The sequence below is a fragment of the Gopherus flavomarginatus genome, chromosome 7 (assembly GCF_025201925.1).
Source record: "Gopherus flavomarginatus isolate rGopFla2 chromosome 7, rGopFla2.mat.asm, whole genome shotgun sequence".
Lineage (NCBI taxonomy): Eukaryota > Metazoa > Chordata > Testudines > Testudinidae > Gopherus > Gopherus flavomarginatus.
The window spans coordinates 4,556,572-4,582,251 of record NC_066623.1 but is presented as its reverse complement, the minus strand read 5'-3'; the positions used below and the strand labels follow the sequence as shown (position 1 = coordinate 4,582,251).

Genomic DNA, 25,680 nt, shown 5'->3' with positions numbered 1-25,680 from the left:
TGTTTCTTTAAAATATATTGGTGCCCATCTTCAAGGATAATTCCCTGTCCAGGAGTTCCTTGCTTTATGGGATTTGCAATTTGCTTTAGGCTGCGGAACCCATCTGTTTTGGCTAGCAGGAATTCTGAAATCCTTACAGTCAGGACCCATAATCCACATGGGTTTGGAACTTGAGCCAAAATATTAAAATAGCCCTTTTCGAGGCACAGCAGCCTACTATGTTCCAGGGTGTGTGCTTGATAATATATGGGTTCTGGAGACGTTCTGCCCTGTACCTAGTGTCACAAGCACAATAGAGGTGGGTGGGTGGTGGTGCCCATATCCTGGTTGGTTAATAATAGTGCTTGGAAATAAAGCTGTTCTAAAGTTCCAGGGAAAATGCTTCATGTGCTGGTGGAGTATTTTTCCTTCTACTTTATTCCATGTGGTACCATGTCTCTAGCTGCTTCTTCTGTGGATAGAGCCTTTGCCATAACCACTGGTGTCCGTGTCTGAGGTGGGTGGAATCTTTGAGTTGAAATGGCCCTTCCTGAAATGTAAACCTGGTAGCTTTGGGTTTGCTTTTTAGTACTCTATGGGTATGTCTGCATTGCAATTTAAAAGCCCCATGGCACCAAGTCTGGGACCTCAGGTCAGCTGACTCCAGGCTTGTGGGGCTACAAATAGCAATGTAGACATTCGGGCCCGAGTCCATGCTTTGAAATCCACCCCCCTTACAGGGTGTCAGAGCCCAGGCTCCAGCCTGAGCCCAAACATCTACACTGAACTTTATAGCCTCATGAGTCAGAGGCAGTTGACCTGGGCCAGCTGCGGCCATGCCGCAGGTCTTCTGTAGCAGTGTAGACCTACCCTAAGTGTGGTACTTGAGCGTTAGTTCTGTGGTCCCCAAACTGGGGGGACGCATCCCCATAGGTGGGTGTAGAGAAATGTTCAGGAGGGGCCCTTGCCAGCCCCCGGGGGGGGGGTGGAAGGCCCCACTATGCCCTCATTCTATCTCTGCCCCAGCCCAGTTCCCTCCCCAGCTCTGTCTTTAGCTCAAGCTCCGTTCTGAGGAAGCCTCAGCTGTGCAGTAATGGGGTGGGGAGCACTGACAGATTTGGTTAATGGTGAGGCAGGGCATGACTGGGAAAGTTTGCGCACCACTGCATTACTCCGCCAGAACAGGAGGGGTGGGATTTTCCCTTTACTAACACATAGATAATATCATTGCAATGAGTAATCCCTGTTACTTTCGTACTCTGGGCTTTGTGGAAGGCCTTTCTGTGTGTGGACATGTGAGTGGTGGCCTTCGTGCAAGAAAGTATTAGCGTGTTCTTCATGCTTTGTAAAGATCCGTTTAAATTAAGACAAAGTCTGTTCTTCCTCTCTTTAAATTCCTGTCATTCTGGTATTGGCTTGTAGTGTTTGTTTGCAAGAGAGAGATGGGAAATGCACCTGTTTTCTTAGGGTTTGTTCTTAGGAAGGGTTTGAGAGCATGCTTGATTACAGTAAGTCAGGGCAATGAAACCGAGGGAGCGCCTACTGTGAGGGGATGTTGCTGTATTCGAATATTCTTTTCTTTTTAAAATCCTTAAATTTTACTGTTGCTGGCTTAGACTGCAGAAGGGTGCAAAAATTCCCAGGTGCCACACTGGGTCTCTCACAAGATGTGTTGCTGTATTCACTAGCAGGAGAAAGTCCCAGTGCTACCAGCTTAAAGATGAGTGGGTTTTAATCCCATTTTGGGAAGAGCACCTTGTTTACCCAGGTGGCCTAGTTCAGGGAGATGCACTAAACTTCTAGCAGATTCTTTGTAGGTGAGTCAGACTTTAATGCTTCCCCGTCCTTCCCTCTCTCGTGCTCACCCCAAATGCACTGAATCGCATGAGGTGTTGCTGACCCTGGGGCCAGTGGTGGGTGTTACTGTCGACCCCTCTGTCTGGAGGCAAATTCAGTAGCTTAACTTGCTAAGGATAGGAGGAAACTTTTATTCAGAGGCTGTATGCGTAGAGTAACTGGCATTTCCTCTGCAGGAACAAAACAACTTTAGGTAAGAGGAAGAAGCCAGAGGATCTTAGCTGTCTTGTCTGGGAGGCCTTGTATTTTAGGCTGGAAATGCAAATGGGAATTAAGGTGGGATTTGGGTGTGGGACTATGTACAGTGAAGTAAATTTTAACATGGTTTGGGTGACCTGAAGTGCAGTATAGATCCCTCCTACCTGCTGCATTGCTGGTCTGTATCCTTTGTCCTGCTCACTATAACCATCTTGATCTTGCTAGTTCCACAAATCCTGAACCATCTCTTCCCGAGTGCAAGCTGCGTCGGAAAACAAGCACTTCCTTTGCCACTGTGGTAACTAGCATGGCTGTGACTTAGCTACAGGTGTCAATGGCCTCGGAACTCTTGCTGCAAGATAAATGGGGTTGAAAAGGTTAAATTTTTTAGGGGTAAAGTGTCGGTAAATATTAGTTCCACCATGTACACAGAGACCAAGGGGGAAAAATATTTCATTGATGCTGATCAAAGTAAGAAAAAGCTCCTTGAGAACTTGTTAGAGTCCCACCTTTAATGTGTATAAAACATGTTGTAATGCAGGGGTCGCCATCCTATGGCACGTGTGCCAAAGGTAGCATGCAAGCTGATTTTCAGTGGCACTAACACGGCCCGGTGTCCTGGCCACCGATCGGGGGGGGGGGGGGGGGGCTCTGCATTTTAATTCTAATTTTAGATGAAGCTTCTTAAACATTTTAAAAACCTTATTTACTTTACATTCAACAATAGTTTAGTTACATATTATAGACTTACATAAAGACCTTCTAAAAATGTTAAAATGTATGACTGGCACGCAAAACCTTAACTTAGAGTGAATAAATGAAGACTCGGCACAGCACTTCTGAAAGGTTGCCAACCCCTGTTGTAATGAGTGCAGCATAAAGCACATATTACCAGCTCTGCTAAAACAGCTGGCTCCAGCATTCATGAACCTGGAGCTGCAGATGATGATGCAGCTTTCAGAAAGTTTCAACTTTTTGAATCTTAGCATCTTCTGTCGTTGTTAATAATTGACCTCCTGTTATTTCCCACAGCAGTGAAAGTTTAAATTGACGATGCTAATGTTTATTCTGAAACTCTTTCTATCAGTGGAAATTATTTAAGAAAAGAAAAAAATTCGAGTTCTGCCAAGTCTATGAGCTGCCTCCACAGCATGCAGTGATTAAGGAATCCAGACCAATTTTGGGGCTGGGGGTGGTTCTTATCTGTGATGATATAAACCTAGAACCGTTTTTGAAAGCTTTTTCTTTTAAAAAGAACCGTAAAGTAGCTTCTCCATTTCACCTGCCAACAGCCAATAGGCTGTTGTTACGTTCTCTCCAAAGCAACCTGAGAGAGGAGTAGGCCTGTTAGACTATATAATCTCTCTCCCGGTCATTGCAAGATTGTGCCATATGGTGCATTGATTAATAATTGATTTGTTCCCTTCCCTCCCACCAGCTCTTTAATAAGAATCTTTATTTGTATCTTTACAATATCTTACAAATGTCTCTCTCCCCACCCCCCCATATCTCTGTGGTCCTTATCTGCATGTCAGTCGGTGCCCCAGCTCAGAGCTGTACATATTCCACTTCCTTGCTGGAAAGCGACTGATGACTCTCTGCAGGAAGGGCTAAGTGGCAAATAGCTGTTGGTTGTACAGCACATCCTTTCCTGCATGCGAGTTAACACATTGTGTTGTAACTCGGGATTTCCCATGCTCCTCCCTCTCTTCCCCTTCAAGTCGTTTCTGTCCCCAAACAAGATTTTCAAGAAGCTGGAAAACCAAAGCTGCCACTCGGTTGGAGAGACTGCAGAGAAAATATTCCAGCTATATTTTTAGGGTGTCTGGTAATGCCTGTGTCAGAAAATTCTGCTCCCCAGAGCCAGGAAGTTGCATAACAATGTCCCAATAGATTAACGGCTGAACAAATAACTGAAGATCCTGCCCCTATGGGGGATCTAGACTTGCTTCAGCAGCGACATACACCGCCTTGAATGATAGTGTAGTGTTGTGTGTTGATGCCATTGTGCTCCATGAAACTGATTTGATGCCTCACATCGTCCAGTGACCTATCATGAGGCAGCCAGGACTTCAGTTCATATCACAACCTGTACAGAAATTTCATTAGGACTCTTCCATAATCTTAAAGAGGATTTTTAGTTGCACTGGAGTGCCAAGGAAGCGACTAGAACAGATACAGAATATTAATAACGTATGACTACGGTTACACAAGTTAGCTCACGCGCTTACATAGGCCTGTCTTCACTCAGGAATTAGCACCAATTTAACTAAATAGGTGTAATGTAGCTATGCAGCTTTCGTGAAAGTGGTGAAAAGAGCATGTGTGAATGCTGTTAAACCAGGTTTGTCTGTTTGAGAATTCATGCAGGAGTCTGCACTGGTTTAATTAAACCTATTTTAAAACTATTTTTGGTGCAGATTTTTTTGTGTGACAAGCTCATAAGTCACTCTTAAAGTAAAACCTCCCTCCCGCCCCCAAAGAAAAAAATTACGCAGAGGGGTCAAAAGACATGGCAGGTTCTCCAGAAGTTATGTCTAGATGGGGGGAGGTGGGCAGATAGTTCTTTCCCACTTCAATTTAAACATTACTTTTCATGAGTTACTTCATGCACCCTAGTTAGAAATCTGTGTTTTGGGATCCACCTTAAAAAGGGCAGGAGTTAACGGGGGGAAGTCACATGTTCATAGCGTGGCTGGTTAATGGTCTTGGACCTTTTTAAAATGATCACTGGCCCCTTGGTCTAGCTATATTTATTTCTGGACAAGAGTCAAGTCCTGGGTCTCGGATGGATGTAAAATTATTCAGTCCCAGATATGAGAGCATGCGCTATTTTTGTGTAAGTATATGCTGACCGCACAATCCAGTTTTGTCTTAAATTAGTGAAACAAATACATCTACTAGTAACCTGTGATTGTGCAGCTGAGTCCTGAATGTAGAAGATCTAGGGCATGACTTTCAGAAAGTGGCCTCCTTTTTGTGCTTGCATAGGTATTGAGGCTGGAAAGGTAGGGGCACATATTGAAGGAGGCAGAGTTGAAGCCCTTCTTTAGAAATGCCTTTTCTGGGGAGAATCACGCTTCTTTACGCCTTTTTGCTTCATCTAATTCAGCAAAGTCTAGAGCTGCCAAATTGAAGGTTCCAAGACCAACTTGAACTGGCAGTGCTGCTCGCATGGGGTGCGTTCTGTTTCTGTCCGAAATGCGTTGGTGGTTAAATACCTAACAGTAAAAGGTGTAGGATGCTTCAGAACAAGGTTTTGGCGGATTGCAAGTCCCCTATTGCAGCGGCAGAGGAGGTCTGACGGCCATTAAAGGGATTGAATTTGTGTAGAGCTCCGGGCTTGGCTGTGATGTGTTGACACGTAGCTTCTGGGCACCGATGGCTGTGGTGTCCCATCAGCTGCAGTGGAATGCGGGCTGAGAATACCCATCTTATGGCGTCAAGAGATTAATAATATCCGGGTCTGAGTCTTTATTTCTTTGAAGCATGCTCCAAGGGGGGAAATTATGATAGTCCTTTTGGCAGCAGCAGACCTAGGTTTTGTTGTTACAAATCTTGGGCATCTTTAAGGTAATTCTGTAGTGCACAAATACCTCTGCACAGCTCCCTGGACTTGCCCTCCTTTCTCAGAGCTGCCACTTTTCTATGCTAGGGTCTGCTCTGAGTGAGTGCAAGATTGGCAAATGCCCACCCAAAGCAAGGAATCTGAGCCAGATGGTGGGCACAGCCTGTCCTCTGGTAGGAGTGAATTCCCCAGTACTGAGTGCTTTGTCACTGCAAGTCCCCTGCATGCTGGGGTCCAGGAACCAAAGCAACTGTGAACACAGCTGCTGCACCAGATCAGAGGGGAGAGTAGGTCATGATAACTGAGGCCCAGGACCCTGGGTTGGTCTCAGAATTTAAGTGCCACCTGTTGTACCCATTAGTCTCTCCTGCTTAGAAGGTGACCTGATACATGATTCATCACCACAACCCACTTTCAGTCTCACTTTCTGTTCCGAAGTGCTGGGCAATGGGACGGCTTAGCCTTTTGTAGCAGAAACTCCACTTGGACTCTTGTCAGTCAAGTGACAAGCCTGCCATTCTCAGCACCTAACTCGGCTGGGGCTGATTTAACTTTGCACATGGAGTGGCAGGATCTTGATGAGGTGGTAGCTTGGCTCCCTTTGCTCGGGGGTGGTCCTGTCGGGTCATCCTTTTTAGAACTAAATATAGTTGACATAAGGCAAGGATTTTTGAGTCATGTGACTATTTATCCTCTCCTGGGTGTCAGTCAGGGCTGGGATCGGGTATCTGAATGGGTAATAATTAACTGTTAACTAGCTTTGCATTAGAGTTTGGCAGATGCCAGCCATGTGGACTTCTGCAGAGGTAGGCAAGAGTGGAGGAGAGTCCCTCTCCTCACCCCCCTAGAGTGTGGAGGCTGAGGCTATTGGGTCATACCCTCCTCCACCCCTCGGTTTTAATTAAATTTTGTAAATTGGGTGTTCTCTGTGTGGCCTGGAGTAGCGTGGTTTTGTGCGCATGCCCTGCCCTTGGCTGGGGGGTTGCTGGCTCGTGCGGCTCACTTGGGTTGTGAACTGTCAGCTAGGAGGAAGATTTGACCCTTAGACTTTCCAGTGACTTTGCCCTCTGTACAGCCTCTCTCTGAGCTCCCTCCCTGAGCCTTGCTGGAGTGCTGAGGGGAGAACAGCTCCAGGGTGGGGGCTCACCCTTTCCTTGGTAGGATCATCTCCTGGAATTCCCCCCCCCCCACCCCCACGCAATCCCTGTCTTGAGCGGTGCTGTGGCTGTGTCCTCACAGCTCCTCACCTCCCTGAGTGACAGCTGAAAAAACACTTGGCTTTTCCCAGGAGCTGTCCTGCAGCCCCAGCACGCCTCTTGATAGATGGCCACAGGTGGGAGGGCTAACGTGGCATTCAGCTGGGAGCACGATTCTCTTCCGGGGTGACAAGAACCATCCAGCTTCTGCCTCCCCCCACCTTCATTAACTCTACATTCGGCAGGAGAGCTTTTCCAGGTACTTTCCGAGGCATTAGTCCGTGGGCGTTGACGTGTCTCGATCCCTTGCCCGTCATGGCAGCAGAGGAACCTGCTGGTTGTACAACTTGCTGACCAGAGACTTGTCTGCGTTTGTGACTCCCAGGCCTCCATTGACCGCAGCTGGACTGTCTGTCCTTTGCATGCTCAAATTGCCCACTCAGACTCGTCCCACAAGAGCCACCTTGTCCCCTTCCAAAAGCAGTTACTGTGGTGTGGCGGTTCAGAGTGCTGGGGTGCAGCGTGGTTTCCCAGTTCTGATATAGTCTGTGCTGAACACATTGACTTCCTGGGTAACTGTGGGAAAGTTAGTGAACAGTCAAACCCAGTGGGAAGCTTGCTGAGGACCAGACACTGCAGCTGATGTGAGCTTTCCTGGAAAAACATTTATTTATTTAAATTGAAGGGGGGAGACCCAAACTTCTTCCAGGAGCCTGGAGTTTCTCTGACGCATCTCACCCCGGGTGACGGCAGAGATTGGTGCAGGAGGGACATGAGCGGGCACATGCTGTGTGCACCTTTATGAATAAAGATTCATAGAAATCATTGTTGGTAAAGAGTTTAGTTGTAGAATGGGGTGGTGGAGGAAGGGAGAATTGAATTTTTTTTTCAGATTGCTGCATTGAAAAAATAACTGTACTCCCCTTCCCCCTTCTACATGTGCACAGGCTAATTCTTAGCAGTGCTTTTGGTAGCACTGCAGCTATGGGAACCTGTCAGCAGCATTTCTTATTCTTAGCCCACGTATTTAGCATTTATAATGTGCCTGCAACATCATAGGATTCTGTCCTGAGTTGGAGATAACTTCAGTTTTTTTAAATGCATCTTCAGTACAATTGAGGTCGTCTTTCCTGCTCCTCAGCTCCCCATCAGAAAGCAGAAAAAACAGACATTACGCACTGGCTCACAAGGCATTTGTTTCTTAATGGCATTTGGACCGGTTTTTGGTTCATAATGTGAGATCGGGCCTGTGCGTGTGGGTAAAGTTGTGCTTCAGTACTTGCATTTTAAAAACTGTATGTAGCTTTGAGGCAGGCGCGATGTTAATGCAGGTGTTGTACGATGCCAGTGCCTAGCACAATGGGCCCCTAGTCCTGACTGCGGTGTGGGGGTACCACCAGGTAACAAGTGAGCATATTCTGTGTGCTTGTGACTCTTTGTGCCCTCCTTTTCCCTTGTCATGTCCCACCAACACCACCAAAATGCATTTTGAAATCTTGTCCCTATGATCCTTGTGAATTATCCATAGAATAAATAGGTATTAGGTAGGGGTTCTCTCTACTAGTGTGTTTAAAGTCACTGTTTATACAGTTAATATCTCTTTGGGGCCAGTACTATGTTGATTTGAGAAGTACATACTTACAGAATTATTTAATCCACCTTAAAGTTATCATAATTCATGGATGTGTGTCTGCAGATAAATAGGGTAAAGGTGGAATTGCAGGTTCTGGTCAGTTTCTTGCCTCCACTAGTTTACCTAATACCTCAGATCTTGCTTCAGTGCAGGTTGGGACCTGTGGGCACGCACACACAGTTGCTCCTAGCTGTGCCATATATATTCCTTGCTCTGAGAGAGGCACCAGGTATGTGTGCAGAAGTGGGAATGAACAAGGAGTCTTAATCAAGGAGAAATCTGTGGTCAGAGGAGCTAAGGAAAGTAAGGAGGTGTTTTTAAAATATATTTAGAACAAAAGGAATCCGAGTGTTGGTACTGGTCCATTACTGGATGGAAATGGTAGAATTATCAATAATGCAGAAAAGGCAGAATTATTTAATAAATATTTCTGTTCTGTGTTTTGGGGGATTATGTAGTTTTTAAATCAGCAAGTCCTGAGAACTCGCATCCAAGAGTTTTAAAAGACCTGGCCTAGGAACTTGCTAGACCATCAGTGTTAATTTTCAATAAGTCTTGTAATACTGGGGAAGTTGCAGAGGATTGGAAGACATCTAATGTTGTGCCAATATTTAAAAAGGTTAAATGGGATGACCTGGGTAATTATAGGCCTGTCAGTCTCACTTCGATCCTGGGCAAGATAATGGAGCAGCTGATGGGACTCGACAAAGAATTAAAAGAGGGCAGCGTAATTAATGCAAGTCAGCATGAGTTTATGGAAAATAGTTTGTCAGATTAATTTGACAGGATCTTTTTTTGTTGCTATTACAAGACTGGCTGATGAAGGTAATAGGGTTGATGTAATAAACTTAGATTTTTGTAAGGCACCTGACTTGATACTGCATGACATTTTGATTAAAAAAAAAAATAAATATATAAAATTGACATGACACATTAAATGGATTAAAAATTGGCTTACTGTTAGGTCTCAAAATGTAATTACACCTCTACTTTGATATAACGCGACCGGATATAACACGAATTCGGATATAACGTGGTAAAGCAGCAGGGCTGTGCACTCCAGTGGATCAACGTAAGTGTGATATAACGGTAAGAATTTCTGGCTCCCAAGGGCAGAGTTATATCAAGGTAGCGATGTATAAACAGAGAATCATCCATTCAATGGGTATGTTTAGAGTGAGGTCCTGCAAGGATTGATTCTTGGCCCTACGCCTATTTAACATTTTTTATTTAATGGTTTGGCAGAAAATGTAAAATCGTAGTTTACAGATGACAGACAAATTGGGGGAATTCTAAATGATGAGGTGGACAGATCATGGACACGGCAATCTGGATTGCGTAGTAAGCTGGACTCAAGGAAACAATATGCATTTTAGTATGGCTAAATGTATACATCTAGGAACAAGGAATGTAGGCCATGCTTTCAGGATGAGGGACTCAGTCGTAGGAAGCAGTGACTCTGAAAAAGATTTGAGGGTTGTGGTGGATAATCAGCTGACGATGAGCTCCCAGTGTGATGCTGTGGCCAAAAGGGCTAATGCAATCCTTGGATGCATAAACGGAAATCTCAAGTAGGAGTAGAGAGATTATTTTATTTGTGTATTTGACACTGGTGTGGGTGCTGCTAAAATACAGTGTCCAGTAGTCCTGGTGTCCACAACTCAAGAAGAATGTTGATAAATTTGGAGAGGGTTCATAGAAGAGCCATGTGAAGGATTAGAAAACCTTTCTTATAGTGATGGGCTCTAGGATCTCAATTTCTTTAGCTGAACAAAGAGATAGTTAAGGGGCCACTTGTTTACAGGGAAAACAAATATTTAATGGGCTCTTCAGTCTAGCAGAGAAAGACGTAACATGAAAGTTGAAGCTAGACAGATTCAGACCAGAAGTAAGGCATACATACATTTTAACAGTGAGGGTAATTAACCATTGAGCAGTTTATGGGGGAGTCATGGTGGACTCTCCGTCACTGACAATTTTTACATCAAGATTGGATACTTATCGAAAAGATTTGCTCTAGGAATTCTTGTACGGAAGTTCTCTGGCTTTTGCTACACAGGAGGTTACATTAGTTGGTCTGGGAATCGATGGGTTCGAACAGACTCTCCCCGCGGGGACATAAAGAGGGGAAGGCAGATGAGCAGCTGCCCACTCCGCAGGCTGGAGTGAGGGCGCACAGTAGCTGGTTCTCTGAGCTCTGCCCAGTCAGCCATTTTGCTTTTGGAAGTGGCATTGGTCCGATTTCTGGGGAAGGGTGTTGGTTCCTGGTGGTGGCTGGGGAGATCCAGGAGCGCCTTCCAGGTCTCCTTGCCCTCTCCCATCATTAGGGGGTAAAGCCGTCCCGTGAGTACGGCAGATCGGGGTGACTGTCCCAGGCCCCGTGCTTCTGGAGGTGACTGGGGAGGTGAGGTGGGGCAGGCGAGCAGGGTGAGGAGGAGCCCCACTGCCAGGACCTCCCCTGTCTCCACAGCGCCGCCTGCCAGCAGGCCCTGCCAATCAACGCCTCCCCCCCCCCCCCCCCTGCGCCTGCCGTGGATCAGATGTCTCACAGCATCAGGAGGTGCTGCAGGAGAGGGCACAGTGTGCTTGGGGGAGTGGGTGGGGAAGGGGCAGGGAAGAGGTGGGGCGGGGCCTGGGCAAAGTCGGGGAGCACACCCCACCCTGCCCCAATAGATTAGAAACCCTGCGCCTATGTCCCAGGCCCCGCTCCTCCCTAGGGCCAGCCCTATTAGGGGTATGTGTTTGCCAGCGCTGTCCCGGGTTCTTCTTGCTTTAGGGTGCAAGGGTGTGGCTACTTCTTCCTTAGAGCCGCTGTGCAAGTAGGCCTGAGCAGGTTTGGGGATGAGGCCTTTCTTTGCAGAGAGAGAAGACAGCTGCTGGAAGGGCTCCTCAATATAAACATGGGTGAGTTGAGCCTGGAGATTTATGGGGTGGTGATTGACCACTGAGGCCCATCTTCACTTAAAATTTAGGTGAATATTGCTACATCACTCAGGGGTGTGTGTGGGGCGGGGAGAAGATATCCTGGAGCACTGTAGCTGTGCCAGCCAGCCCCTGGTGTAGGCGCGGTGAGGTCAATGGAAGGATGCTTCTGTTGACCTAGCTGTTGTCGCTGAGGGAGGTGGGTTACCTACATTGTGAGAAGCATCTGCGTCGGGGCGGTCAAACTTACTGACCCTCGGAGCCGCTTATGATGATTTTCAGAAGTTGGAGAGCTGTGCTGCGGCAGGTATGCACCGTGGGGTGAAGCCCTGAGACCTCCCCTCCCTGCTGGGCAGAACCAGAGGTGGTGGGCCGGGGTTGCATGTAGGGTCACCTGGGAGCTGCAGGGCAGGGCTGCTGGGGGTAAGAGGGGGGCATGACTCCAGCTGTTGGGAGGGCTGAACCTTTAAATTGTGCCCCCTGCTCTCAGCAGGCAGCAGTCATGTCTGGCAGAAGCCCCTAGCCCCACCACCCTGCTGTAGGGCAGAAGCCCCAACCTCCCTCCCAGTCTGGTAGATGGAGAATGAGGGCCTGGGGGGCTCAGCGAGCTGCATTTTAACTGCAAGCCACGGTTTGGCCACCCTTGGTCTACGCTATGGTGCTACCATGGTCTAGCTACAGGGCCGGTAGTGTAGGCAAGCCCTCACTTAGTCTGCCCAGCAAGAAAGGGGTGCATCCTACATTAAAGTGCCTTCCTCAAGACCATGCAGAGAGTCTGTTGCAGAGCTGCGGATAGAACTGAAATGGCCTGCTCCCAGCCCACTGGCTCTGATCATTGCACTGTATTCGTGACTTTAATTCCACTGTGTTGTCATGGAGCTTGAGATCTCTGAGCTCCAGGGCACTGAGATATGTCCTGCATATGCCACTCCCATATGCTCCCTGCATGTCTGTCAGATACCCTTTCTGAAGTTATTTTTAGAAGGTGATCCTTGCAGTAGTTGCATAATTTAAATTGTACATTGTAGAGAGGTGCAGGCAGCTCCTGGCTTATTTTGCTGGTACAGTAGGACTTGAGAGGGATCTGTCTACCCTTGGAGATGCGACAAATTGGTTTGAATGCTGTGAGTTTCCAGCACCTGCAGCATGTCTTGCTGCTGCTCAGCAGGTGTTCTGCAAGCCTTGGTTGTGCTGTTCAGCTCTGATGCTTAGGACAAGGCCTCTTACTTGGATATGACTTAAGCAGTACTGCCTGCAGTGGTTTGTGTGTAGCATGTACAGGAAGCCACAATCATTGCAGATGCCACTGGAGTGCATCCCACAATGTGGCGCTTAGCCTTTGGAAATCGTTCGACTTCCCCAGGAGCATTGAGCACTGAGGACAGGTGCTTTTGGGGTTCAGAAAGCTCATGTATAATCTGGTGGAGGGAGAGATTCTGTGCTCCCTGCAGATGTCTCCCAGAGGCTCTCTTGCTAATGTCCCCGTGAAGTTACATAGCAGTTGCCAGACGGGCTCAGACCCTGTGTCCATCGCGTCCAGTATCGTGTCCCTGACAGTGGCTGCCTCCTGATGCTTCAGAGGGTTATGCAAGAAATTCTGTAAGGGATCGTTCTGGAATAACCTGCCTGTAGGGAAGGGAGCCTGTGTCCACTGTGGATGTATGCTCTGAACTGGAGGGCTTGCATTTCTTTTTTTTTTTTTAATCCTAGTTAATGTAACTGGGGATGTTCTCTAAGCTGTATCTTGTGACTCCCAAGCTTTGTAGGCCGTCTGTTTGCCCTTTGGATGGGTATCGCTGGGAGACAGCGGCATTGATGTCGTAAGGTCTCCCGGCACATAGCTGCTTTTCTTTCTCTGAATGAAAACGATTTGGTTTTTGTTGTTTTTTTGGGGGGGATTTTTGTGGTTGGGAAGAGAGCCTTTGCAGGGTCTGTTTGCAGCCAAACAAGGACACCCTCCGCACCCGCAAAGGTGTTAACTTGCAAACCTTGGCTGGAGCCACTGAGCACTATTGAGAGCAGGCAGCTGAGAAACAAAGTCTGGTGGGAGCTGGCGTGTGTCTCTTTCTTTCTCCCCCCCCCCCCCCCCCCATCCCCTTCCTCAGCACAGAGCCAGACTTCCAGCCAAGTCACAGGCTGGGGAGAATGAGGTTATCTCTGGCCCATTAGGCTTACCAGACTTTCTGCAGCCAGGTGTGAGCATTAGCTACCTTTGTGTCTGGCACTAACGAGCCACCAGGCTGGTTGGTGGTCACAAAAGAGGCCAAACCCTGACTGGGGAGGATGACAGGTCCCTCCCCTCCGGAGGCAGGTGGTAGGGCAGCCTGCACCACCATTGCATGTGCATAAGGACATCCATAGTGAGTCATCTAGCCTAGTATCCTGTCTTCTGACTCTGGCCGATGCCAGGTGCTTCAGAGGGAACGAACAGAACAGGGCAATTGCAAGTGATCCGTCTCCTGTCTAGTCCCAGCGTTGGGCAGTCAGACTTAGGGACACCCAGAGCATGGGGCTGTGTCTGGCTGTTCTGGCTAATAGCTACTGACGGGCCTATCCTCCTCCATGAACTCATCTAGTTCTCTTTCAAGGCCCTAGTTTATACTTTTGACCTTCACAGGATCCCTGGCCATGAGTTCCACAGGTTGACTGTGCGTTGTATGAAGAAATGCTTCTTTTTGTTTGGTTTTTAAACCTGCTGACTATTCATTTCATTGAGTGACCCCAGGTTCTTGTGTTAGTGAAGGGGTAAATAATACTGCCTTGTGCGCTTTCTCCACACCAGTTGTGATTTTATAGACCTCCATCATATCCTCCTTTAGTCATTTCTTTAAAAAGATTTGGGATTGTTCAGCTTAAATCTCTTCTCACGTTCCATACCTCTAATCGTTTTTGTTGCCCTTCTCTGTACTTCTTCCAATTCTGGTATCTTTTTTGAGATGGGATGACCAGAACTGTGTGCAGTTTTCAAGGTATGGGTGTACGATGGATTTATAAAGAGGCAGTATGCTATCTTCTGTTTTGTCTATCCATTTCCTCATGATTCCCAACAGTGTTCTCCTTTTTTTGACTGCTGCTGCACACTGAGCAGATGTTTTCAGGGAGCTATCCTGTAACACCAAGATCTTTTTCTTGAGTGGTAACAGCTAATTTATTTCCCTTCTTTTTGTAGGTATAGTTGGGATTATGTTTTCCAGTGTGCATTACTTTGTGTATATCGGCATTGAATTCCATTTGCCGTCTTGTTTCATAGATTCATAGACTCTAGGACTGGAAGGGACCTTGAGAGGTCATCGAGTCCAGTCCCCTGCCCTCATGGCAGGACCAAATACTGTCTAGACCATCCCTGATAGACATTTATCTAACCTACTCTTAAATATCTCCACAGATGGAGATTCCACAACCTCCCTAGGCAATTTATTCCAGTGTTTAACCATCTGACAGTTAGGAACTTTTTCCTAATGTCCAACGTAAATCTCCCTTGCTGCAGTTTAAGCCCATTGCTGCTTCTTCTATCATTAAAGGCTAAGGTGAACAAGTTTTCTCCCTCCTCCTGATGACACCCTTTTAGATACCTGAGAACTGCTATCATGTCCCCTCTCAGTCTTCTCTTTTCCAAACTAAATAAACCCAGTTCTTTCAGCCTTCCTTCATAGGTCATGTTCTCAGACCTTTAATCATTCTTGTTGCTCTTCTCTGGACCCTCTCCAATTTCTCCACATCTTTCTTGAAATGCGGTGCCCAGAACTGGACACAATACTCCAGTTGAGGCCTAACCAGCGCAGAGTAGAGCAGAAGGAGGACTTCTCGTGTCTTGTTTACAACACACCTGTTAATGCATCCCAGAATCACGTTTGCTGTTTTTGCAACAGTATCACACTGTTGACTCATATTTAGCTTGTGGTCCACTATGACCCCTAGATCTCTTTCTGCCATACTCCTTCCTAGACAGTCTCGTCCCATTCTGTATGTGTGAAACTGATTGTTCCTTCCTAAGTGGAGCACTTTGCATTTGTCTTTATTGAACTTCATTTGGTTTACCTCAGACCATTTCTCCAATTTGTCCAGATCATTTTGAATTTTGACCCTGTCCTCCAAAGCAGTTGCAATCCCTCCCAGTTTGGTATCGTCTGCAAACTTAATAAGCGTACTTTCTATGCCAACATCTAAGTCGTTGATGAAGATATTGAACAGAGCCGGTCCCAAAACAGAACCCTGCGGAACCCCACTTGTTATACCTTTCCAGCAGGATTGGGAGCCATTAATAACTACTCTCTGAGTACGGTTATCAAGCCAGTTATGCACCCACCTTATAGTAGCCCCATCTAAATTGTATTTGCCTAGTTTATCGATAAGGATATCATGCGAGACCGTATTAAATGCCTTACTAAAGTCTACGTATACCACTCAGTCACTCAGTTTTGTGAGATCCCTTTGTAATTTTTCCACAGTCAGCTTTGGTCTTAATTACCTTGAGGTTTTTGTATCATTTGCAAACTTTGCCACCTCACTGTTTACCCCTTTTCCAGTTCATTTCTGAGTATGTTGAAAAGCACTGGTCCTTGGGAGACCCTACTATTTACCCCTCTCTCCATTCTGAAAACTGACCATTGATTCCAACTCTTTAGTTCCCACCTTTTAACCGGTTACTGATCCATGAGAAAACCTTCCCTCCTACTCCATGGCTGTCCACTTTGCTTAAGAGCCTTTGGTGAACGACCTTGTCAAAGGCTTTCTGAAACTCCAACTACACTGTGTCCACTGGCTCACCCTTGTCCACATGTTTTAGACCCCCCTCAAAGAATTCTAATGGCGTGATTTCCCTTCACAAAACCCATGTTGGCTTCTCCCCCAACAAATCCGTGTTTGTCTCGGTGTTTGATAATTCTGTTCTTTACTATAGTTTCAACCAATTTGCCTGATACTGAAGTCAGGCTTAACCAGTCTGTAATTGCCATGATCATCTCTGGAGCTTTTTAAAAAAATTGGCATTACTTTGCCTATCCTCCAGTCATCCTACGCAGAGGCTGATTTAGACGATAGTTAGCTAGTTCTGTAGCTGTGCAATATCTGTTGTGTGAATGACTAGGCAACTTCATTCTCTGGGACTGTTGCAACTCATTTACTGAGGATTTCTGACAGGAGAGTGGCTGCACTGGTGCAATCTGCTAGTATAGATGGACCAAGCCACAGTTTGTGTCAATGCAGTTTGCCATTCCCGTGAAACTAAGCTACGTTGCACTGGGGCAAATAACTGTAGCTTTGCCTGTCTGTACTAAGGGTTTGCACTGATGGCTGTAACGGGGGCAAACTGGCAGTTTAAAGTAGGTTTCGATTCTGACTTTATATGCCTAAAGAATTTTTAAACCTTGGGGCTTTGGCTACATTTTGTTTGTTTTTTAGAATGTATAAAGCTGGCATAAAAAGACTCTGAAAAAATATTTTACTTATCTTTTAGAAATATCCCAAGTGTGGAATCGGTTCTTCCTTGCAAGTGCAGGAGTCTTGCTGGCATTACGTTGATTTCAGAGATGGAGGGCGGGTGGGAAGTGTCTCTTAACAAAGATGTCCTTTCTCCAAAGTGTTCCTTGATTGTTGAAGTGAAGTAGATAGTGCCACAAACAAAAACCACCAGTATTAGGCTGATTCTTAATACACCTAAAAAAGTGCCCTCTTTCTCCCCCCCCCCGACCCCCAATGTGCAAGCTCCACACCCCACACATTCCATCAAGCGTTGGTGCTTGCATCTGCTGAATGAATTGCCTGGCAAGGGTGGGTGTTGAGTCAGTGCAAAGCCCAGTATTTATCTAACTGGAATATCCAGTGTTGCCTCTAGTCTGCTGTCCTGCATTTGGTAGCTGCTTTCAGGGATTGTTACGTCTTCCTCTGACAGCCAGTTAAGGAATACTCTGTCTAGGGAGAGAGTATCCTCTCCGATCCTCCCCACTGGTGGCTTTTCTGTGCCCTGACACATGAGGATTTATGTATTGCATTATAGAGGAGAGCTGATCTGACCTAGGTTTAGGTTGTCTAACACTTTCCATTAAGCTCTTTCATCTCTACTGTTTGCAGCAGGCCTGCAGTATTCACGACGGGTGGGGGGGGGAGGGAGTCTCCTTGGGCCAGAGAAGTTCCTCCTCTTTCTCCAATTAAATTTCTCTCAGATTTGGCTGAGAGATGAAATGTTAAAAATCACCATTTCCTTCCTTAGGACAGTCTGGGGAGACTGCCAGAATCCCTTACCACTCTGACTGGGCTAACCCTGCTGCTGCAGCAGCATGTTACTGTGCTGGGAACCCCAGGGAGAGTTGCCAGGGCAGCTGGGCTTTTTGGGGGAGGGAGCTGTGCCCCGTAGCGTCCCCTCCCCCAACTCGGTACCAGTGGCTTATATACACGAGTGCACCTGCCCCAGGGATACCCTGTGGAGTAAGTGCTTCCCGAAGCCCTGGGCAGTCGTGGTGATGGGATGATGTCTCTGTCCATTGAAGTGTCTGGGTTTTAGAAATCTTGTTAAGCATCTGGAATTCTAAAGTGGTGGTCTTTTCAAAGAAGCCTAAGGGAGTTAGGTGCACAAGGCACCCAACTCCTGTTGGAATTCAGTGGGCTAAGAGCACCTATCTGTCTTAAGCTCCTTTTGAAATGGCCAAGGCCCAGCAGGTAGCCCTTTTCTGCACTGTTGGAATAGTTTGCAAGGACCTGTGTGGCAATGTGCCATTATCTAGTTGCATGGCCTGTGTTGCAGTACCGTTTGTGCCTCCTGGATTGATTCAGTCCTTTAGAAAGCCGTTGTGAGCTGCTTGTAGAAGTCAGGCTGGCTAAAGCTCTTTTTTTGATTTTCCCCAAGCAGAGAATAAGTAAACCTATCTCCAAGCCGCATCGTAATACTTCACCATTCCATAGCACGATTCATCTTCAGAGTGTGTTACAAACGCTAGTGAGCCGGCATTGAGCTGCGTGGCTGCGTTGTCCTTGGTACCTGTTTCAGTGCCTGTCTTAATGCATACGGTTCATTCACCTGAAAGCCTGGCTGGACTTACCCACTTGTGGTATCTGCCTGTGACAACGCTACTTTCTCCTCAAACCATTCAGGGAAGCCAAACCAGTTTTGTATCATTCTCGCCCACCCAGCCCATTGAAGTGACCAGCGAGCAAAATAGCAAGACCCAGAAATGGTGGGGGCTGTACTGTGATCTGAAATTCCTCAGGAGCGAGACAGCATGGGGGAGTAGATAGCACTGTGAGCTGCGGCTTGAGGCCTGAGTTCTCTTCCTTGCTCTGCCACTGACTTGTCCTGTGGCCTTGGGCAAAATCTCTGGTCCCTAGCTTCCCTTCCCTTCCTTTGTCTGTTTAAACTGTAAACTCTTGCAGGTGGGGACTCTCATGTAACTGTTTTGTACAGCACCTTGCACAGTGGGGCCCTAGCAAAGGAATTGTGGGTTTGAGGTCACATGCAATAGTTGAGCCTAGAGTGGCTTTAGCCAAATTCATTTGGTGCAAATGATAGGGCTCCCGGAAAGCTGCATGTCTGCTCCACCCTTGCCAGGGAGCTGTTGTCTTGCTGCCAGAAGTCTCCTGACTTCTTAAATCGGGTTTGCCGTCGCGTTACTTTGGTTCCTCCCTGTCACCCAGTACCTGTCCCCAGTCCAGCTGCGAGGCAGTTGGTGCAGGCTTCTATCTGAGGTGTCCTCCTCCATAAAGATCGCACGCTCCACCCTCTCCTCAGCATGGCGATCTGCTCTGTCAATGCCTGCAGTGTACCAGGTTTGGGCTGGGTAGGTTTCTGCATGGCCGGCTTGGGTGGGGTCTGCCATCCTCTGGCATTTTTGCTGTGCTGGTTTTCTCTTTCTCCCTGTGTACGCTGTAGCATAATGGAGCTGGACAAAGTGCAGTGCCGCGAATGTTCCTGGGGGGTTCTAGCGTTCCCTGGGCATACGATAAATGCACAGAAAGGGCCATGTGTAAGGGAGTGATTCAGACTTGGTTTTAATTTGGAATTCACGAGTGGCTCTGTTAGCAGGACTTTTATACCATTCGCAAAATAAGGAGCTGCTTACGGGTGGTACAGGGATTTCATAGACAAGTGCAGCCGCCTTTATGTGCCCGGGAATAAGCGGGAGATGTTCACTGAGTCGGTGCTGAGAGAGGGACGCTAGAGAGTGGACTACGCTAGGCTTAGATGACTTGGTGCTAAAACTCTGGTGCTCCCTGGGACCCTGTGTATGCCAGCAACCCCACCCAGAACAACCGGGTGGGCAAAGTACCAAAAAAAATGTCTAGTTTAGTGCAGACGCATCCAGGCTGGTGATACCTGTGAGGCATGTGCCCTGGGCTCTTTACCATGCGTGGGTGTGTGCAGGAAGGGCCTTGCTGGAACGTCTCCTTCACAAAGCTTTATGGTACATTGTTCTCCATATGCATTGGTTTTCAAAAAAAAGTCTTAATTTCGGCTGAAGCCTTTGCAAGAAGCTGAGCAACCCAGCCACGACAAGCGATTGAGTAAACTATCATGCACCAGCGCCCTTTCCTGGTGACACATAGGATCCGCCAGGCTGACTTAGACGAGCCGAGGATGGTGTAGTGTGCAGCTGCTCATACTCCAGCAGTAGCTTATCCCTGTAGCAGTCTGCAGGCTCCTCGGCTGCTGTGTGTGTGTGTGTAGATAAATCATGATATGCAGCAGTTGGCTGGGTCATGCTCTCTCTGTGTTCTCATTTGTTGGAAGGGGCTCTGTGCGATCCACTCATGCCAAACGGAACTGGGGCTCGAGCCCTTTGTCCGGAGGTAGCAGTTTACCCCCTTCTCTCTCTGCTGTCCTGTGTATTTTCTCCACATAGATCTTAGCGGAACAGAGTGCTCAAAAGTCTCATGGCAAGACCATGCTTGGCACATTCCGGTTTTAGAGTGCCCCACAAACATCATTCCTCCCAGCACCTCCGTACGATAAGGGAGTAGTATTCCCATTGTGCAGATGAGGAAATGAGGACAGGTTTAAATGGTGGCTCTCAAAGCAGCCAGAATAGCCGAGTTCCTGGCTCCTTGTGCTGTGCTCGTCCCTTTTGACCATGCCTCTCTCTCCTGCTAGTTAGGGAAGAGGGTCTCTCCTAGCAGTGTCGTCGGTGCTGCTGGGCATCCCCTGAGGACATACCTATGAAATTGGTGGATCAGATTTGTCCTCGGGTGTCTCACTGAGCTCTAGGTGCAGGATTGCAGGCTGGAGGAGAGCTGAAGCCCATTGCAGGGCCAGTGGGATTATATCTGGTACAGTGGCAGCAGGGAGGGGATAGGGAGGAGGGGGTCCCCCTCTCCCTCAGACACACCTGGTAACAGTGTAAATTGAAGATGCTGTGCTGTATAGTTAATTGGATGTGTTAGCGGCTTGATTTTTCAGAGGGGCTGAATGTTCGCCGCTACGGTTGAAGTCAGCGAGAGCTCCAGATGCTGTTGGAAAGCAGGCCCCACGGTTCTGTTGTATCTCTAGGTGCCTTTTGAAGCTATATTTAGCTGGTGACATCTGTGGGCGTGGAGTGAAGAATTCAGGGGCTGTTTGGAAAGAGTTCTGCTGCCTACACTAAGGAAAGTAAAAGCCTAATGGTGAACATCGCTCCACTGAGCGGGCGCTTGTGCTGCGGGCTCGGCTTTCTGGCACCGCCGTCTGTGGGAGGACGAGGACGGTGGACGAGTGCCAGCTAGCAAGGAGGATTCCAGAACCAGGGAGCTGGTGTCTGTGAAATCCCACTCGGGAACCCTTTGAAAGGGGAATTGACAGGGAAAACTCTGCTTTGCTGCTTCTTATTCTGGCTCATTGGCGCTTCAGTGTGCACAGCTTGGTGCCCTGGCCTCGCTCCTGGGCACTAAGGCCTGAAAAGAGACCGTGTTGACCCCTTGGTCTGAGCACCGATGTAACATAGGCTGGCTCCGAGAAGCCGTGAGCTTCTGGGGTAACCAGCCAGGGCGTTTTGTGATGCAGCGCAGCTCCCAGCCAGTTCTAATCTGCAGTCGCCTGGTGCTGGTAATGGGATGTTCATGCTCCTCCAGCCCCCTTTCTTCCTGCCCTTCCCCCTGTTGGAGTAAAGCCACCGAGCCAGTGTTGCAGGGGTACCAATGCCCGTTGTTCCATCCCTGCAGAACCCTGGGCTCGTCTCCGGAATAGGGGGTGCTGAGTGCATGGTAGCTTTCCCTTTCCCCTCACTCAGCAGAGGATGGATCTTGGGGGTGGAGGGGTCTGCTGGCTGTCTCAAGGATGTGCAGGGTTGCTGTTTGCAGGGCTGGTTCGTTCTGGTGTGTGTGAGCTCTTGCCTGCTTGCGAGGCTGCTGTGGAGCTTGCAGGGTGGTAAAATGGAATGAAGGTGTTACCTTCATTTTCATCCCTGGCTGGCTGCAGTGCGTTGTTCTGCCTGTGGTACCAAGAGTGTGCGGCAGAGTGCTGGGGAGAAGTATTGGCAGGGAGAGGGGTACATATTGAAATGCATCTGTAGTCAAGCGCACACATGTACCACGTATGAGCCATCCCCCAGCACGTGTTTAGCAACCTTTTAAAACATCAGTTGGGAGCAGGCTATGGGGAAAAATAATCCCCCTAAGGGAAACCACCTTTAAAATTTCAGGAGTTACGCTATGGTGTTTTAAAAAAAAAAAAAAATAATAATAATAATTAGGTTTAGAGACACTATCAACATATGATATGACATGGTTGCAAGCATGTGTGATGTCCTGATGTGACCTGCCCTGCTTGTAAAGCCACCTTCTCTGAACCAGCTCGCATCAAACCTTGTAAAACAATTTCACAACTGAAATTCCAGCCAGATGTTACAACGGCGGCACTGTGCTCTCCCGGCCCAGGCTTTACTCAGAGACATTGAATCGTTTTCAAACTGTTTTAACAACTGGGTCATGAGCCTTCCTCTGGGCAGGACAGCGAGTGCCCGGGAGGAAGCACAGATACAATTCTGTGGACTTAGCGGACGAAAATCATCTAGGTGTGAAATGTTGGGCCCAGTGCCCCTTAAAGGTGAGGTGCAGAACTGAAGTGGAGCTGGAGTTAAGCCCAGGTATATTTTCGTGGTGGCTGTTGTAAACCTGCTGTGGGGTCAGTGGCACAGAGAAACTGGAGCTGAAAAACCCCGCTCCAGTGCTGTCTAGCAGAAGTAAAAATGCAGGGCATCTTCTGGATGTTGGAAGGGGACAGGGTTTTCTCTCTGAAAGGGGTGGGGGGGAATGCCAAGTGTAGGTGAGAGGGAAAAGCTTTTAATTCCCCCAAAGGCTCGTCCACCTCCCACGCTCGCTTCTGTGCAGCAATTTGTCGTCATTATGCTAGTGCCCAGAGGTGTCAGGCTCGCATAGTGCTGGGCGACAGTCCCTACCCCAAAGAGTTTGCTGTCAAAATAGACAAAAAGTGGGAGAAGAAGTTATTTTGGCATAGCAAGTGGGGCCTCCAAAACAATCAGGATCCCATTGTGCTAGGTGTTGTATGTGTATATGCGCGCGCGCGCACACACACACACACACACAGAGTATTATCACTGTTTTACAGCTGGTGATTGATGGCCAATGGGGAACTGAGGCACAGAGAAATTGCAACATGCCCAGGGTCACACAGGCAGGCTGTGGCAGCCCCAGGATCTGAACCCAGATCTGAGCCCCAGTCAAGTGCCTTATCCACAAGCCCATCCTTCCTCACCTGTGCAGCGGGTCATGGATGCTGCTCTGTCCTTCTGTGTCCTTCTACTGAATGGAGACCTTAGTTATCCTACTAGCACCCTGAAATTAATGGTGGCAGCCATGACACATGGCAGTGCTCACCCAGCCTGCCTTGAGAGAGGCTACGGCTGAACCTCTCCCTTCCCAGGCCAGCCCCAAAAGAGTCCTGTGATTCTAAAACTGAGGCTTCTGTGTGCAGTGAATGCATCTGCGCTCTCGCATGCTGCTCTTTGCAAGGATGCTCCTGTGCAGGGCATGGGCCGGGGGTCCATGCATGCAATGTGGAAGGGGGGATTACCAGTGTCCATGGAGCCACTCAAACAGGAATACCCCACAGAGCTGTGCTGCAGTCCTGCCCAGTGGGGCAGCTATTTGAAACCTTGCAGTCCCAATCCAAACAGTCATGGCCAGTCCAGGGCAGCTGATTCCCTCTGCCCACCTGCTAGGGGAGGGGACGGAAGCAAAGAGGAGGACCAGTGGAGAAAGCAATTTGTTTGGCAGGTGGAGGAGCAGCCTCAGCTGCTCTCTTCCCCTCCAGCTCTGTCTCTACAGTTGCTGCCTGACAGAGGCGCTCGCACAGCTGCTGCCTTTTGCTGGGACTGTGCTGAGATCAGAGCAGTTGCGAGGAGCCGGGTGCACATACGACAGGCTGGGCAGCAAAGGCCACGTGTCCCTCATTAAAAGCACTCCACCACCCTCTCGGGAAAAGCCAAGCTCATCAAGCCATTTTGGTGCCCAGCTGCTCGAGGGCTCTCTTGTTTTGCTGCTTATGCAGCAGATTTAAGTTTGTGTGGTGCTTTACAGAACAAGCAGAACTTCACTGCCCCTCCTCCGAAGCCTCAGAGTTGAGCAAGCTGGCAGTCATGCTGAGTGTGGGAGGGGCTGTATGTAGAGGACAAGTCTCTGGGCTGGTCTCCATCCCAGAAACAGTCCTGCTGCAGAAGCTAGTTGCAGCAGGATAATTCCCCTTGCCTGCAACACGGCCAGTGGTGTGCCCTCCTGCAGCGTAGATCAGATCAAACCACCATGTGGTCGTGTCTGCTAGCCATGCGAACAAGCCTAGGCTGTGATGGGGTTTGCAGATGGATGGCAGGACCTGGCTGAATCCTGTTTGTACTGCAAGATAAACCATATGCAGGGATATACTACAGCCTTAACAGGGTCACCTAGCTCGATTGTTCAGGTGGGTCTTTGCGTGGATGCTTGAAACTCTGCAGATTGGAAGCTAAGGCCGGGTCTACACCACAGACTTCTGCTGGCATAGCTGTGTGGTCGGGTGCGATACGTGACCAGCAGAGAAGAAACGGGCAAACATCTCTAGCATGGATACAGCTGTTCTGACAAACAGTGCACTCGTACCGGTGTAGTTTGTTTCATTTGGGAGATGAGGCAGGATTATGGCACCAGTACAAAGGCAGTGTTGCTGCATCCACACTGGGAGTGCTTTTGATGGTACTATAAAGCTCTCCTAATTCAGTCGCCGTTGCGTTCCTTCGCTCCCTGGTCGTCATTCCTGTCAGCCCTATTGTGCTGGGTATAATTCTGCCTTGTTGCCGGCCCTGGCTTTTACTCCCTCAGTAATGGCCATTGCAGGCCTGTCCGTATTTACTAGCCTTGGGGTGGAGGTCGGGCATTTGTCCCTCCATGTTCACAGGAAGGGTCCTAACTGACCCTTGTGCAGTAATGTCGCTGTCTTTGGTTTGTGTGCTCACACTTCGTAGGTGTCTGTGTTGAATTCCACCCCCGAATTCCAGGCTGTCCCATTCTGCTTGTGAATTCAGGGAAGACACCAGGCAGCCAAGGCCGTGTGTCCCTGGTTCCTTTCCCACCTCTCGCTTGGGCTGAGCAGGCTAGGGTGGGACTGGCCACCCTGTTAGTGGGCAAAACTGCACCTTTGAGACTGACCCCAACACATGCATTGCAGGGAGAGGTTCCTTGATGTAAATGGGGTGTGCACCGTAGAGGTGGAGAACAGTGTGTTAGCCAGTGTTTCCTACAGGCTGTCAGTCGGAGTGTAACTCCCTGCCTGGGGGCTGGGTGATGAGTGGATTGGGGAAGGATGGGTGGTGCTGGGAATTGGACCAGGGTCTGCAGCCTCCGCGATCATGGTTGTGGCGGGTGACCTTTCAAGTCTTTGTGGCCGAGCATCTGTAGAGGTTTGGGACGGTTTCTGCCGTGCACCCAGAGATGAAATGGGGATTGTCTGTTGGAGTGATCTGGGTTGTTGATTTTGGGTTGGAGCGGAGAAGGTTGGACTCCTGAGCTAATAGTTGAGAGAGACTGCACTCTGCCAATCCAGCAGTGAGCAGGCGAGCTCCTTTCAGAATCACAAGGTCCAGCCTGTCCCATTCATTGCACTTCCTCCTGGGATCTCTGCCTCCTCCCCCCACAAGAGGGGTTGGGTGCTTGCGGATGTGGGTATATCTGCTGCGTGCGAAGCCCAGGATACTGGGACCTGGGCGTGTGGACTCAGTGTTTCCAATGCCGCGATGGAGTGTCTGTCTGCACTGCTGTGGTAACCTGGGTTTACAGTGACTGGATCCAGTCTCTCAGCTATGCTAACGTGTCCATGCTGCACTATGCAGACTCTGACTCGGGTCTGCAGCTGTCCCTGCTTGCACATTGCAAAATGC

At 48.5% G+C, this 25,680-nt stretch overlaps 1 protein-coding gene across 3 annotated transcripts in view; it reads left to right on the top strand.

Annotated features, from left to right (window-relative positions):
- Positions 1-25,680, top strand: part of LARP1 (La ribonucleoprotein 1, translational regulator) — a 73,845-nt gene that overhangs the window by 20,901 nt on the left and 27,264 nt on the right. The window lies entirely within an intron of this gene.